Source organism: Taudactylus pleione, unplaced genomic scaffold (genome assembly GCF_031769625.1).
Source record: "Taudactylus pleione unplaced genomic scaffold, aTauple2 ptg000064l, whole genome shotgun sequence".
NCBI lineage: Eukaryota > Metazoa > Chordata > Amphibia > Anura > Myobatrachidae > Taudactylus > Taudactylus pleione.
Window position 1 is genome coordinate 2,093,498 of NW_028284466.1, and position 15,957 is coordinate 2,109,454.

At 42.8% G+C, this 15,957-nt stretch overlaps 1 long non-coding RNA gene across 1 annotated transcript in view; it reads left to right on the forward strand.

Moving 5' to 3' along the window:
* Positions 1-15,499, forward strand: part of LOC148534733 (uncharacterized) — a 93,737-nt gene extending 78,238 nt beyond the window's left edge. Inside the window, exon 3 of the long non-coding RNA XR_015876688.1 lies at positions 13,967-15,499. This is a non-coding gene — a long non-coding RNA (uncharacterized LOC148534733). The remainder of the gene's footprint in view (positions 1-13,966) is intronic.
* Positions 15,500-15,957: the final 458 nt, after the last annotated feature.

Below are 15,957 nucleotides of genomic sequence, written 5' to 3' on the forward strand. Positions count from 1 at the left end.
ATGTAAACTAAATGTTTTTAATTATGTCCTCAAGTCAAACTCTAACATGGTTATAAATAAAATGTAATTCAGCCTACAGCAGTGGTTCCCAAACTCCGTCCTCAAGACGCCCTGACAGTCCAGCTTGTTTGGATGTCCATACTTGTGCACAGATGGTTAAATCAAATTGATTAAGGTATTCATTAAGTCACCTGTGCTCAAGCATGGATATGCCCTAAAACTTAAGGTGCCCACACACATAGCGATCTGCACACTATCAGCCAATGTGTACGATTACCCTTGAAACTCTGCCCGGCAGCTCTGCACACAATCTCCACACGATCTGCACACAATTTGGTGTCCAATCTTCATACGATCTCTCCTGCTTCCAGACTTTCATAGTGCATCGTTTCCTAAATTGTCAGATCTGCCCTACTGCACGGCAGATCTGACGATGCGATGTGCGACCAGCGGGGATGCGCATCGAATCGTGATCGTGAGTGGGGATTTACTCAGGATTTGGCCATATTTTACACGATCTGTCGTTCCAATGTGTCGGAATCGGCCAGATCGGGTAAAATATCGCTATGTGTGTGGGCAGCTTTAGAATGTTAGGGTGTCTTGACTACTGAGCTTGGGAACCACTGGTGTACAATATTACCAAACAATCGATGTGTCACACCAGACCAAGTAGTCTATTCATGATGTTAATTATCAGGGTCCGAACATGATATCGGGGTATCTGTGATATCTCCTGCTTTACCTTCTTAATGAATGGCCTGAAAACTTAATTTTTACAACATTTTCACCTGCTTTTGTAGAAATTAAGTGATAATGAATAGGCCCCTAAATCTGAAAGGATCAGAGATTTAAGAAGCATGCTAATGGAGAACTGGTCTTATAAATGCATTAGGGAGACAATTTTTTGAAGAAACTAATAGTATTGTTAGGCTATTGTGTAAAGAACAAGGGTGCACAACCTTTATTTTGATCTGTGCACCAAATTGAGAGACTGTAGTGATTTTAAGACGCTTTAATAAAACTTTTTTTTATTGCCCTATCTTTGTAACACATTTCTTTCCCCTCTTACATATATTAGGTTTTTTATTTATTTATTTATTTAATTTTTCAGGTTAATTGTAATATACAAATACTAATGCAGTCAATAAGACATGAGTAAGTTATTAAGGAATACAGGAGGGGAGAAAAATTGATCAGTGCAAATCGCCATGATCAATATTTTATAGCCATAAATTACTGAGACTATATAGTGGTTAGGAGAAGTTCAACCTAAAAATGCTTGATAAAGCTATCTGGGGTGTCATGAAAGTTGTTCTTTCCATTCTGTATGTGGACCAAATTGCATTAATCATGGCCATTAATGAGGGGGTGTAGGCGATTTGTCATTTTACAGCTCTCAGAATGTGTTTAATATGTTTTTGCGACAGGTGTGGTAGGTGAGGGATAGGTCGAGATAACAAAGAGTAGAAGGGGGAGTACGGCATGTGTAATCCAGTGAAGGATTTAAGTAAATGATGAATTATGATACTGTACCAGAAAGGCCGAATGCAGGAACAGGACCACCAAATATGCAGCAGGGTTCCACGCTGATCACACATACGCCAGCAAAACTCTGTGACAGTGGCATAGATCGAATGGATTCGGGTAGGTACTAAGGCCCTCATTCAGAGCCGTATGCTCTGAGCAGAGCGCACGCTCTGAATGAGGGCCGCCCTCCATAAAAATGGAGCGTCCTCCTGGACGCACGTATAGCTGTGGGTCACCACCCACAGCCTATACTAGCGTGCAGTTTGATGGCTGCGATGGTCGTGACCATCGCAACCATCGAAACTGCGAGCCGGAGCCTGCGGTTGAGGTTTTCAACCGCAAGCCCCGGAGTGATTTTGGCTCTATCAGAGCCAAAATCACTCCCACTGACATCACTAGTGATGTCAGTGGGCCGGCTTCTGACGGGAGGCGTTCCCGTGGGAACGCCCCCGTCAGGGAGGCACGCCCCGTCACGCCCACCAAAGGGGGCGTGCTGTCAATCAACATCGACAGCACGCCCCCTTTGATCAGACACAACGAGCGAAGGACTTTCCTTCGCTCGTCGCGTCTGGCGCATGCGCACGACGGAGCTCCCTCCATCGTGCGCATGCTCAGTGCAGACCATCGACCCACTTGCGAGCGGACAGCCGCTTGCGAGTGGGTCTGAATCAGGGCCTAAGTACCATACAAAATAAAGTTTGTAAGAAACCTCTTTAACACATACTGAAATGGGGCTTTTGATGACTTCCAATATAATTTTGGACCATTCCACTGGGGTCAGAGTCTTGCCCACATCATATTCCCATGCTAATTTCTGTGCTTCCTTTTGTGGCTGATTGTAAAAGAGGAGAAGTTGATAAACAGTAGAAATGAGGCCTTTGGTCATTTGAGAGTGTCTACGTAGAGATTCTATTGGTGCGCTAGTAGTAGTAGGTGAGTGTTTTGGTAAAGAAAGATAAAAGTGTTGTATCTGTAAATATTGGTAGAATTCTCTATGTGAAAGAGAATAACGAGTTTGTAACCTAGCAAAGTCTGGAAAAGAGCGTAAAGGTGCAATATCTAGAGGAAATAAAATATTGTGGTGAGTCCAGTAATGAATAAGCGATGGTCAACACCCGGAGAGACAGCAGGGTTGTTCCATAGAGATGTCAACAAGGGATGAAAAGAGCGAAGGTGGTATAGTCTTGTACAGAAGTCCCAGGTGGAGAGCGTGAAATGGACAGTTGGTAGCAAAGATGTGGCTGCAGGGCAAGTGGAAGGTGGGCACCAAAGGAGATTAGATAGTGAGTACATCAATAGAGAATTAGCCTCCATGGATGTCCACACTGTAAAATCAGGAGAAGCATGCCAGTGTATACCCAGGGCATGATAAAACTTTAGGAGATCTGGTACTAAGACCTCCCCTGTAGTGTGTTGCTTCTGTAGCAATCTCATTATAACTCTAGGTTTCTTACCAACCCATATTAAATCAGTAAGCTTACCTTGAAGATGTTTTATGGATTCATAGGGATGTGTATGGAGAGCATCTGCCAAAGGTAGAGCAGCCAAGGCAAGACAGTCATTTTGACTACAGCTATGCGACCAAACCATGAGATCCGCAGTTTATTCCAAGCTGATAGGTCTGATCTAATGGAGGCTAAAAGCCTTGAGAAATTGGCTTAGTATAAGCCTGAATATGATTTAGTAAGGTAAACTCCTAAATACTTAAGTCTATGAGGGTGTCACTTAAACGGATAAGATGCTTAGAGAAAAATTAGGTCTGCCGGAGAGATATTAGGACCCAATATTTTGGATTTAGCAGTATTGACTTCATTGTAGGAGATCAAAGAGTGGGCATTGCACTAATAGCTACAGTACTAATTAAAACTTATCATGGCAGAAATTATTACCATAAAGACACAATATTACTTAAAAAAACAAATGTAAGCCTCTTAAATAATCATTTAATTTTGTAATAATCATTTTTGTAATACTGTTCAATATTAGATGTGCACATACCCATTTTAACTTTGCATTAATAAAACAAATATAAAATACATAAAAACATTATTTATATATACAGTAATAATAACCAATGTTCAAAAAAATATTGAAAATTGGCCCTGCTAGCAGCGCCAATTTTCAATATTTTTTTGAACATTAGATACCTCTTTGGATCTTTGGGGAAAGATCTTTATTGAAAAGGCTGCAGCTTCGTTTTGAAGTGCCCAAGACCTTTCCTATCTTTTTTTTTGTATCTAGTAATAATAACCAAACAGGAAAAAAGACTCTTAACCCAGACAATTTGAGGGCTACAGAATATGTTAAATCCAAAGTTATCTTTTGTATAAAATGAAGTTCATTGATAAAGATCCCTATAACAGAGCGAAATGTGTCAACAGTGGAGGGTTTTTATTTGCCGTTTGCTGTTACAATTTATTCATACCCACACTGGGACCCACCAGGAATCAAGCAAGGTGAACATAGTTTTACCAGCGCTCAATGCGGTATCCACAGTGGGTGGGTGAAAAATTTATCCCAAAGGTACATGACCAGCTAATTTAATTGAGAGCCGTTCTCATGTTGTGAACTGGTATTAGCAACATATGTCCAAGGATCGTAAGACTTTAATCTTGAACCCTGTAGGAGACTTAACATCAATAAGCCATATTACTTACTGGTAATATACAGGCCATATAAAAATTAATAGTTAATAAAAATAAATAAAAAAATCATTCAGGCTACTGCAAAATAACTGTGTCCGAACTGAACCTACCTGCTGAATTTTATTCTTAGGAGCATTGCAAGCTCATCTGGACTATTTACCATTGCGGTTAATTCTACTATAAACTAGGTGTGTGCACCGGCCACTTTTCGTGTTTTGGTTTTGGATCTGGATCTTTCTTTGTGTTTTGGATCTGGAGTGGTTTTGCCAAAACCACACTTCCGTGTTTTGGGTTCTGGGTTTTGTGTTTTGGATCTGTATTTTTTTGAAACAAAGCATAAAAACAGCTAAAATCACAGAATTTGTAGGTTTTTCTGCTCCTATGCTATTATTAACCTCAATAACCTTAATTACCACTCATTTCCAGTCTATTCTGAACACCTCACACCTCACAATAGTGTTTTTATGTCCAAAAGGTTGCACCGAGGTAGCTGGATGACTATGCTAAGTGACACGAGTGGGCGGCACAAACACGTGACCCATCTAGGCGTGATACTGCAGTGGCAGACAGGATGGCAGTTTGAAAAACTAGGCCCCAAACTGTACATAATGCGAAGAAAAAAAAGAGGTGCAAGATGGAATTGTCCTTGGGCCCTCCCACCCACCCTTATGTTGTATAAACAGGACATGCACACTTTAACAAACCAATCATTTCAGCACCAGGGTCTGCCACACAACTGTGGCTGAAATGATTGGTTCGTTTGGGCCCCCACAAAACAAGCTGGCAATTAATCTGTCCCTGCACAAACTGGCTCTACGGAGGCAAGATGTCGTCCTCATCCTCCTCATCCACCGATTCCTCACCCTCTTCAGTGTTGTGTACATCCTCATCCTCACAGAGTATTAATTCGTCCTTGCTGGAATCCACAACCACAGGTCCCTCTGTACGTTCTGGAGGCTGGTCTCCCTGGAAGAGTTGATAATTCATTTTATGAACATCATCTTCTCCACATTTTGTGGAAGCATCCTCCTACGCCTTTCGCTGACAAGGTTCCCGGCTGCACTAAACACTCTTTCGGAGTACACACTGGAGGGGGGGCAACTCAGGTAAAATAGAGCCAGTTTGTACAGGGACCTCCAAATTGCTTATTTTTCCTGCCAGTACAGGTACGGACTGTCTGACATGCCTACTTGGATGCTGTCACCGATGTAATCCTTTAACAGACAGACGCACGCTTGTCGCTGCTGCTTTAAGGATGCAGGTGCGGCTACAGCCCACACATTTCACAAAGACCGATAAAAAAAGAACAACATTTTAATTGTTTGTGTAGCACACTTTGAGGGTTACACCACCCTTTAACAGACAGACACACGCTTGTCGCTGCTGCTTTAAGGATGCAGGTGCGGCTACAGCCCACACATTTCACAAAGACCGAAAAAAAAGAACATATTTTAATTGTTTGTGTAGCACACTTTGAGGGTGTCACCACCCTTTAACAGACAGACGCACGCTTGTCGCTGCTGCTTTAAGGATGCAGGTGTGGCTACAGCCCACACAATTCACAAAGACAGAAAAAAGAATATTTTTATTGTTTGTGTAGCACACTTTGAGGGTGTCACCACCCTTTAACAGACAGACGCACGCTTGTCGCTGCTGCTTTGAGGATGCAAGTGCGGCTACATCGCACACAAGTCACAAACACATTAAAAAAAATGTTTTTTATTTTTTGGAGCACTTTGAGAGTTACACCACCCTTTAACAGACAGACGCACGCTTGTCGCTGCTGCTTTAAGGATGCAGGTGCAGCTACAGCCCACACAATTCACAAAGACAGAAAAAAGAAGAAGAATATTTTTATTGTTTGTGTAGCACACTTTGAGGGTGTCACCACCCTTTAACAGACAGACGCACGCTTGTCGCTGCTGCTTTGAGGATGCAAGTGCGGCTACAGCCCACACAATTCACAAAGACAGAAAAAAAAAGAACAATATTTTAATTGTTTGTGTAGCACACTTTGAGGGTGTCACCACCCTTTAACAGACAGACGCACGCTTGTCGCTGCTGCTTTAAGGATGCAGGTGCGGCTACAGCCCACACATTTCACAAAGACAGAAAAAAAAAGAACAATATTTTAATTGTTTGTGTAGCACACTTTGAGGGTGTCACCACCCTTTAACAGACAGACGCACGCTTGTCGCTGCTGTTTTGAGGATGCAGGTGGAATCTAGACGGGATTTGGAACCGGGGACACACTACCTCCATCAATTGTCTAAATCCCACTGTACTAATGGCGGATACCGGACGTACGTCTAACACCAACATAGCAGTCAAGGCCTCAGTTATACGTTTTGCTTCAGGATGACTGCTGTCGTACTTCATCCTCATCGCTAGGGACTTTTGGAGGGTCAGTTGTTTAGTAAAAGTAGTGATGATCCTACTTCCTCTCTGGGATGATGAACAACTCCCAGCAGCAGCAATAGCACTAGGAGGAAGTGGTTCTTGATCTTTCCCTATTTTATTTTTATCGGAGAAAGTTTGGTCCTGCATTTATGTTATATTGATATATACGTGCGGCTAAAGCACACACAAACACAGAAAATATTTTTTTATTTTTGCTTGAGAGTAGTGCACCCTTACACCACCCTTTAAGAAATGAGCCAGCCGGCTCTTTACTTATGGGACACAGGCACACGCTTGGCGCTGCTCCTTTGTTGATGCACGTGCAGCCACAGTGCACACAAGTCACAAACACAGAAAATATATATTTTTTTGGTTTGGAGTGTACTTTGGGGGTAACAGCACCTTTTAACGGTCAAGCCAGCCGGCCCTTTACTTATGACACAGGCGCACGCTTGGCACTACTTTGTTGATGCACGTGCGGCTACTGCGCACACAATTCACAAACACAGAAAATAATTTTTTTTTTGGTTTGGACTGGTGTACTTTGGGGGTTACAGCACCCTTTAACGGTCATGCCAGCCGGCCCTTTACTTATGACACAGGCGCACGCTTGGCACTACTTTGTTGATGCACGTGCGGCTACTGCGCACACAATTCACAAACACAGAAAATAATTTTTTTTTTGGTTTGGACTGGAATGTACTTTGGGGGTTACAGCACCCTTTAACGGTCAAGCCAGCCGGCCCTTTACTTATGACACAGGCGCACGCTTGGCACTACTTTGTTGATGCACGTACGGCTACTGCACACACAATTCACAAACACAGAAAATATTTTTTTTTTGGTTTGGAGTGTACTTTGGGGGTTACAGCACCCTTTAACGGTCAAGCCAGCTGGCCCTTTACTTATGACACAGACGCACGCTTGGCACTACTTTGTTGATGCACGTGCGGCTACTGCGCACACAATTCACAAACACACAAAAAATATTATTTTTTTAGCACTTGGGGGGAGCACCCCTGATGGACAGAGCACCCCCTGGACAACACTACAGCACCCCTTTAGGACTGGGACACTGCACAGGACTTTGGAGTGGACACAGCCCCTATGGAGAACTGACTGCACAACACAGTCCAGCCAGCCCCTATGGACTTTGAAGTAGTGGACACAGCCCCTATTAACAACAGCAGCACAGCACAACACAGCCAGCCCCTATGGACTTTGAAGTAGTGGACAACAGCAGCACAGCGCAGCGCAGCACAGCACAGCACTACTCTGCACTACACTACACTACACTACACAGCCCAGCCAGCCCTAACTCCCACCCTCCCTCTTCACTGTCCACAGCCGAGTGAGAAAATGGCGCCGACGCGGGTACCTTATATAGGATCCAAAACCCGCGAGACTCGGAAGGCGGGATGATGACGTTTTGCCTCGATTTCAGATCCGAGTCAGGCGGGAAAAGTCGAGCCTGACTCGGATCGGCCTCGGATCGGGGGGGTAATTCTGTCTAACATTTCAACTACTGTATATTGATAACTACATACATTTTGTTTTTTTTTCCCAAACTGATTTTTGTTTTTTTCATATGCCGGCTGTAATAAAATTAGTCTAAACTAGTGTTTGCCTTTTATTGCTCAGCAGAACTAATTTTGCAAAGACAGTAGTATCATCTAATACTGTAATATATATTTTATATTGTAGACATTGAGCAAAAAATATCTTTGTAAACAAAATTTGCATTTTTTCCTCCAGGGGTTAATATAAAAAAATGCTTGGGGCTACTAACTCCTGAGCAAGCCACGTAAAGCTGCCCATGGGAGAAGCAACTGGTCCTGAGATCTATGCCTGCAGCCGTGTGTGTTTGTCCCTGTGACTAGTTGATCATCATAGCAAAGCAGATGCTTACAGGAAACTGCAGGCACTTTAATTGAAAAAACTAATTGTTGGGGATAAGAGGTATATGAGGTATAAACACAGTCTCACCACCACTAAATCCCATTAGAGTCTGTGCCTCCATTAGGCTACTTTGTAGAGCAGTGACTTTAAATCAGGTTCCGTTGCCTAATTTGGGTGGAGTCAAGTTCAGCAGAAACATGATCAGAACACCAACTTTCAGTGCAATGCTGTGCGCTGGAGTCCAGGTGCATTATATTGTAGATACCAAATCCATTACTACTTAACCTACAGTAACACTGAAAGGTTACAAGTAATATGAACAGCGACTCTATGATATATAGTATTTGTTTCGGTGCACCATTGACTGGATTGACATGTATACTGCAACTTCAAGAGTCAAGATAAGCTGCCTGATTAGTGTTTAATATATAGTTGGATTTTCCTGCAAAATAGATATGGAGATATATATCTATGTATTTCTAAATGCATATATATATATATATAACTGTTTGCATTCGAGGTGTGCAATATATGTGTATATATTTATATACATATAGTCAATTTGGACTTGAAGAGCCTGTGCAAATTCAGATTAAAAAAATGTTGTCTCCATAGTTCATAAACTGTCCCTAAAAGTATATTTGTCCTAAAAAGCTATATATTTGCATACATCTAGTCATTTTTGGCTTGAGCAGTCTGTACACTACACGCACCAAGTGTCAAGTGTCTGGTTTTTCCTTTATTGCTCTTTTCCCGGATGTCACATTGAGATAATATATACCTCAGTTTATTTCTAAATGACTAAGCTATACAATATTAAAAATGCAATCCAAATTCTTCCCATAATGCCGTAGTGAACATAGAGACAAAAAATCTGAAAAAATTAATTATCTTCATAGTTCACATACAGTCCCAAGGAGTGAATATCTAAAAAAAAAAAAATCTATGTATAGACACAACCATTAAAACTCTATTATAAGTATAGATAATCAATCACATCTGAATATTGTAGCAGGCCATAAAATGTTGACATCACTGTAAATACTTTTGAGATACCTGACTGTTTTCTAGTTCTGCAAAGGCTCGAATATAGTATATAAATCTATGCCAACAGGCAGCTAGATCCAGGCTTAGCAGCTGCTATGGGTGGGGCCCAGGCTTTCTGGGAGAGACAGCCAGCTCGGCACAGCTGGGGGACGTGACACGATCATGACCCTGCCTTCTGGTACAAAATGCTGAGACTACCAGCATTGTGTTACCGGGGGCAAATCAAGTCATCATCTGCCTCCGTGCCGGCCAATTGTGAAAGGTGGCAGAAGACGCCAGCTGGGGTTGCAGGGGGGTGCGGCCGGGAGACTTTCCAACTATTCCTGGGAGGCCAGGAGTGACACCTGATTTTCGAGAGGCTCCCGAACATTTCAGGAGAGTAGGCAAGTATGTCAGGCCATCTTAATGTATGGGCACACTGGGCAGCTTCCCAGGGCCCCTCGATTCTAGGAGCCCGTTTTTAACAATCTGTAGCGACAAACGGGGCTTCACTGACTCGTACTAGGTGTTGGCCTAGCAGAGCCCTCTGTCCTCTGATCTCTACAGCAGCGCTGGTGGGACAGACTCCTGCAGCGCTGCTGAAGTAACAGGCTGATAGGCAGCTCCTATCAGGTTAGAGAAGAAAGTGCAGCTGGCGATTTGGCCTGCAGCTATTTTATTAAGGAGAACAGTTAACACGAAGAATCGTGTGTCTCCTGTACACACAATGAGATACTCCTGAAATGTTTGTGTTTTTCAAGGCTTATATAATATTAAAAAGTTTCTGTTGATTAATCCTCGCTTTACATCATTTTAGGTTTAAACATTGATCTTCTAATTTTATTGATAGAGTACATTTTTATTCCCGTGAATGGGTGGATAGGGCCTAGCTGGCAACTTTTAGGTTGGGGGGCACGCACGTGGCCCTGGCTTGTCTACAGGGAGGGGGACGTAAAACTAATATGTGTGTGTTGCTGGGACATTACCTGCTCTGCTTACCTTGGCAAACTTAGATGGTTATTCCCTGTGCTGGGCCTTCCCCATAGGGGTCAGCGCCACTCCTCAGCTTGCCATGCACCGTGTCCACTCTTGCCTATCGGTGCTGGCTTGACTCTGCCAGCTACTTGATTCTCGACTGACTTAACCTAAGCAGCATGGGGGCAGCAATTAGCTCTTTTGCATATGAATATTTTATATATATATATATATATATATATATTACACACACACAGTATATATTATTTTTTACTCACACACATACACATAAGCTTCCCATTCCACACTGTGCTTTCACATCCCACTGGGCTCCCTCCATCTAACACTATACTCCCTCGTGCCTCATCTCACAATGTGCTTTCCTAACTCCCCCCCTCCCGCATATCTCCATGGTCTCATCTCCCCTGCCTATGTATCTCCATGGTCTTAGCAACCCCCACCCCCTATGTAGTTCCATGATCTCATGTCCCCTGCCTATGTATCTCCATGGTCTTAGCAAACCCCACCCCCTATGCAGCTCCATGGTCTCATGTCCCCTGCCTATGTATCTCCATGGTCTTAGCAACCCCCACCCCCTATGTAGCTCCATGGTCTCAGCTCCCTCCTCCCACTGTGTATCTCCATGGTCTCAGATCCCCCCTCCCCCTGTGTATCTCCATGGTCTGAGCTTCCCTCCTGCATTTCTCCATTGTTTCAGCTACCCCCTACCCCCCTCTGTGTGTCTCCATGGTCAACTCCCATCTTTTAGCTCAATAGGCCTCCCCCAGCTCCTCCAACCCTCCCTATGGCCTCACTCAGGCCCTGATTCAGACCCGCTCGCTGCCGGAGGCAGTTCACAGGTCTAAAAGGCGTTTTCTTTTTCAGTCCGGAATCCTGGCCGCTTGCTAAGCTGTAGGTGACCACCCACAGCTTTAGTGAGCGGCCAGGTGATGGTCGCGATGGTCGTGACCGGAAGGACCTGCTCTGCTCTCACTGCAGCTCTAGGGCCAGCTTACCCACTCTGTGGGTAAGGAAACATGATACTTCCTAGTAAAGTAAGCGTTCAACTGGACAGCAGTGATTTCTGCATGACATTACTGGTGTCATTTAGCTGCATTGCCTCATCTGCATTTTCTAATATGAAGAATTCTATTTTTTTTATTTGTAAGGAAATGCTTGCTTCCTTCTTGAAAGGGAACAAATAGTTTTCTGTTTTAGAAGGATTTTACTGTGTTATTTAGGGGCATATTTATTAATTATTGGGTCTTAAACCAAATAATTATAATTTAGCGTCCCTATTTGTGGTAATAAGAGAGAATGTATTAAAATACACTTTGTGTTGTGTAAGTAGTAAAGGGATTGCACTCGCAATCCCTTCATTACTAGTTCAGGTGCTGGTCGTACTATTGGGCATGGGCGGTCTGCTGACCACACATGTGCGGGTGGAGGGTGCAGTCCCAGTACTTTTGGCAAAATGTAGCCTATAGGCTACAACAGGCTTACACCATCCTCAGATGGTATTAGCTACTGTGGCCAAGCTCTTGAGTGCACCACATTTTTGAGCTTGGTAAATTTGGCTAGAAAGCAGCACCTATAGAAACCTATAGGGTCTGCTTTTGCGAGCAAAAATGGGAGACTGCAGCAAATATTTCTGCTGTGATCCCTGGCTATAGACATTCGGGGGATACTTATTTGTGGGTATGCCCCAACATGCTTTGGTCACACCCCATAAAGGGGGGGGGAGTTGCTGTACCAGGGTCCAAGATTTCTCTTGCCAGCATCGTTGGCCCTGGGCAAAGCAATGCACTGGGCCCCTACCAGGAATGGGCTGGGCCAGAGGGCAGGGTGCCAACTGCCCCCCGGACTGGTACGATTCTGCTTTTTCAGGGCGGCCCGCAGCTGCGATCTGCCTGTACATGGCACAGCTGCCAGAGGAATGGATGCTCCTCGATCCCGGCCAGTAGTTTGTTCCCCCTGTGCCTGGGCTGCTGAAGTAATCAGCAGGTGCAGGCTGGCATGAATTTGGTGTCGGGTCGCTGGGACATGTGTTCCAGCGCAATATCGTTTTTATCGTTTTGTTTTTGGCTCAGCGTGCGTGACGTCCGCACGCTGCAACAGAAGAACAGAGGAGGAGTCACCACCAGCGCTCAGCAGACTGCAGAGATCAGATTAGGAAAGATAAGTGGCTGCTGGAAAGAAGGGGAAGAAACTGAGGGCATGACTCAGACCCGCTCGCAAGCGGAAGGGACATACCGGATATCTCCCTCCCTGCGGCGGTATAGTGGAAAATTATCTGAAACACTTTCAAATGAATGCAAAAAAAAAACTTGCGGCAGTTACTGGTGTGCTCGGGGCCCCCTGGCATGCCTGGGCAAATTCTCTTGGTGCCCCTGGCCCTGGTTATGGGACCCCAGCTGCTGAGGGGCTGTTATAGTTGCTCACCTAGCTCTTGCCTAAGGTGGCAATATTTTTTTTAATTGTGTTTATTTTTGGTCTTTTATAGTTTACAACCAAAAAAATTACAGTAAACAGTATACATACGACACAACCAGTGTACAAAAATATGGGGATAAACATATATAACGCTAAAACATTCAGGCATATAACTGAATAAGTATAGCACAAAACGAGCGGCTCAGTGGTGTACATAAAAGAAAAGGAAGCTGGTATAATATATCACAAAATTAAAGCATACGAGAAGTAACTTGCATAATATTGAAAAGTATTATACAGTAAAACCCTTTACAATATAATACTTATGAAGCAGGGACCCAAAGGCGCCATTCAGACCCACACAACACAAGACCAGGAGAATAATAGGTGTTAATGAATGAATATAAACTCAGCTCTACAAAAGGGATCAGTGCAAAGCATCCATAGCCCAAAACCTACCACCGGACCGAGTTGCCCTAATATCAACCTACTCATATAAAACAAGCAGCTAAAGAAATAATAAAAGGGGTAGAAATAAACCAACAAAATATACACTGGTCATTGTCTCCAACATATTGTCGAAACCGGATAATTGGGTAAGACAGAATCTGTTTGCAATCAGGAAAACCTGCACGACGCCATCTTGGGAATGGCAGCAAGACTCTATTTTGAAAGTAAGAAAAGAAAGCTTACACAAGCGCCATTTTGTCAAAAATACATAGTACACAAACCACAGTGCAAAGTTGCTAAAAGTAGCACGAACAGCTTTTTAACAATCTTCCCCAAACACATACCGACAGTGTTCAGAATACATAAAATAACTTTCCAACACATTAAAATCACCACAGACTTATATTTGAGCAATAGCAAAGCAGTGGTGTTTTCCCCGCATACATACATTTAAAAGCAATGGTCCCGTAACGCAAAAAGGATAATTATTACTTGGTTTAAAGTAAACGCAATGTCAGTATATAAAGAAATGAATGTTTTCTGTAACTATGGCTTAGTAAATGACAATTGGACTGTTTTTGGAACCGTACTGATCTACTCTGTTTCCACAGCGTTCCGGTGACATCAATATGAAGATCAGAACATGCGACTATGAAATATGAATGTTAGAGAGAATAACTATTTGAAATGTTGTAAGCCATAGCAGCTTAGATTTGCATGTGGGGGATGCAAAGGGAGGTTGGAGACCTTTTGTATCCATTTGAAATTGTCCAATAAATGCCCTGTAACAGATTTCTAACCCTTACCAAAGGACAATGACATTGTGTAGGCTTGTTTACATTTTTGTCCAAAGGACTGGTTATTCCAGTCTAATCAATAGAGACAGCTAACTGGGACTAGAATCTAATTAGCAGTAGTTTCAGGTAACCAAAAGAATGTTCCCTTTCTGATGACCTCACAGGTGAAAGGGGGTGGGAACATGGCATGCACATTCTGAGAACACACAGGCCAGCAGACACACTTGCAGAAGGGATTTTTGGAAGAGAGAGGTTCCCTCTCTCACAAGACAACGGAAAATGGGTCTCAGTTCCCCTGGGATATAGCTAAGTATAAATTGTGCAATATTTAGCCTATTTGGGTGTCTGTAGCTATTTTTGGTGTTAATCTGTTATTAGCTTAGCATGGTTTGTGGTTTGTAGTTTGCTAAGGATATTCATGAGTCTGTGTTAGCATACAGTGGATGATATAATGTTATCTAATCTGTACTTTTCATCTACACTGTAGGGTACAATAGTCTGTTATCAGCATGCAGGAAAGGGATTGATTATGGAGTTTTTGTAATATTTGTAAATTATTGATGCTGGTTGATTGAGATCCTCTGGTGAGCTGTGTTAGGGCCTTCCCATGTGCTTGAACAATATCTCTGCTTGGGAGAGATAGGCTTGGTATGTGTTGTATACTCATGAATGTAATCATAGGGTGGTATCAGTGTTATATTATGGAAGTTGAATTAATAACAGCTTTGAATGGTCATAAGTAATTGCCGTATGGGTCAGATAGGTATATTGTCTGCAGTTTATTAGAGATGGCTACCTCCATGTGGGGTGAACAAAGGAAATTATAATTCTACCCAGTTATGGTGTTGTATGGGTCAGATAGGTATATTGTCTTTATTATAATTGTGATCATTGATGGATGTATGATTTAGAGAGTTACAACTTAATGTGGGTTTTCTTCATAATGGAGTTTGTTTGTAGACCATGCGGTTTGGACAATAGGGCAGGTAGCTTCATAATGGAGTTTGTCTGTAGACCATGCGGTTTGGACAATAGGGCAGGAAGCATTCCCAACCCCCCCCACACACACACACACACACCATCACCAGCCATCTTGAACATGTGCTCTCAGCAGACATTGATATCTCTCTCATTGTATTTTGATGTGTCTCTCTTTCTCTCTCTCTCTCTGTTCTGTCTCACTGTCCTCTGTCTCTCTGTCTCATATTGCTCATTGTATTTTGATCTTTAATAACTGTTTCATGTATATTAACTGTACTTTATGACCTAATGTTTGTACAATTTATTTGCGCTCATTATTAGATCATAGCATGGTAACATCTGTACTTTTACCTGAATAATAATCTTTAGCGCGTTGGACCGCTATTCAACTGTCTCAGTATTTCATTAATGGTATAATCAAATACAGCGCTAATTAGCAACATCTTGTGGTTTTAGAAGGTATAGGCAGGTTTTGTCTTAGAGGTTCTAGGCAGGTGAATCTTAGAGGTTTATAGGCAGGAATGTATTAAAAGGTTTATTTACAATTCAACAGAAGAGATGGCAAAATATAATAACAACCACCCCACAATACCTCCACCCCGTATGACCATTCCCCAAAACTACGGTATACCTGGATCCCCTAACAACCCCCACCCATCCTAACTACACTATAAAAACATGGGGCAGCAATTCCCGTCTACCTCAAGGCCATGGTGTATCCAGCCCAGTATCAAAGGGGCACAAGAGATTTCTAAAAATAATTAACAACATAGCTTGCCCAAAAATAAAATGTAAACAAAATAATAATTAAAAAAAAGGATCAG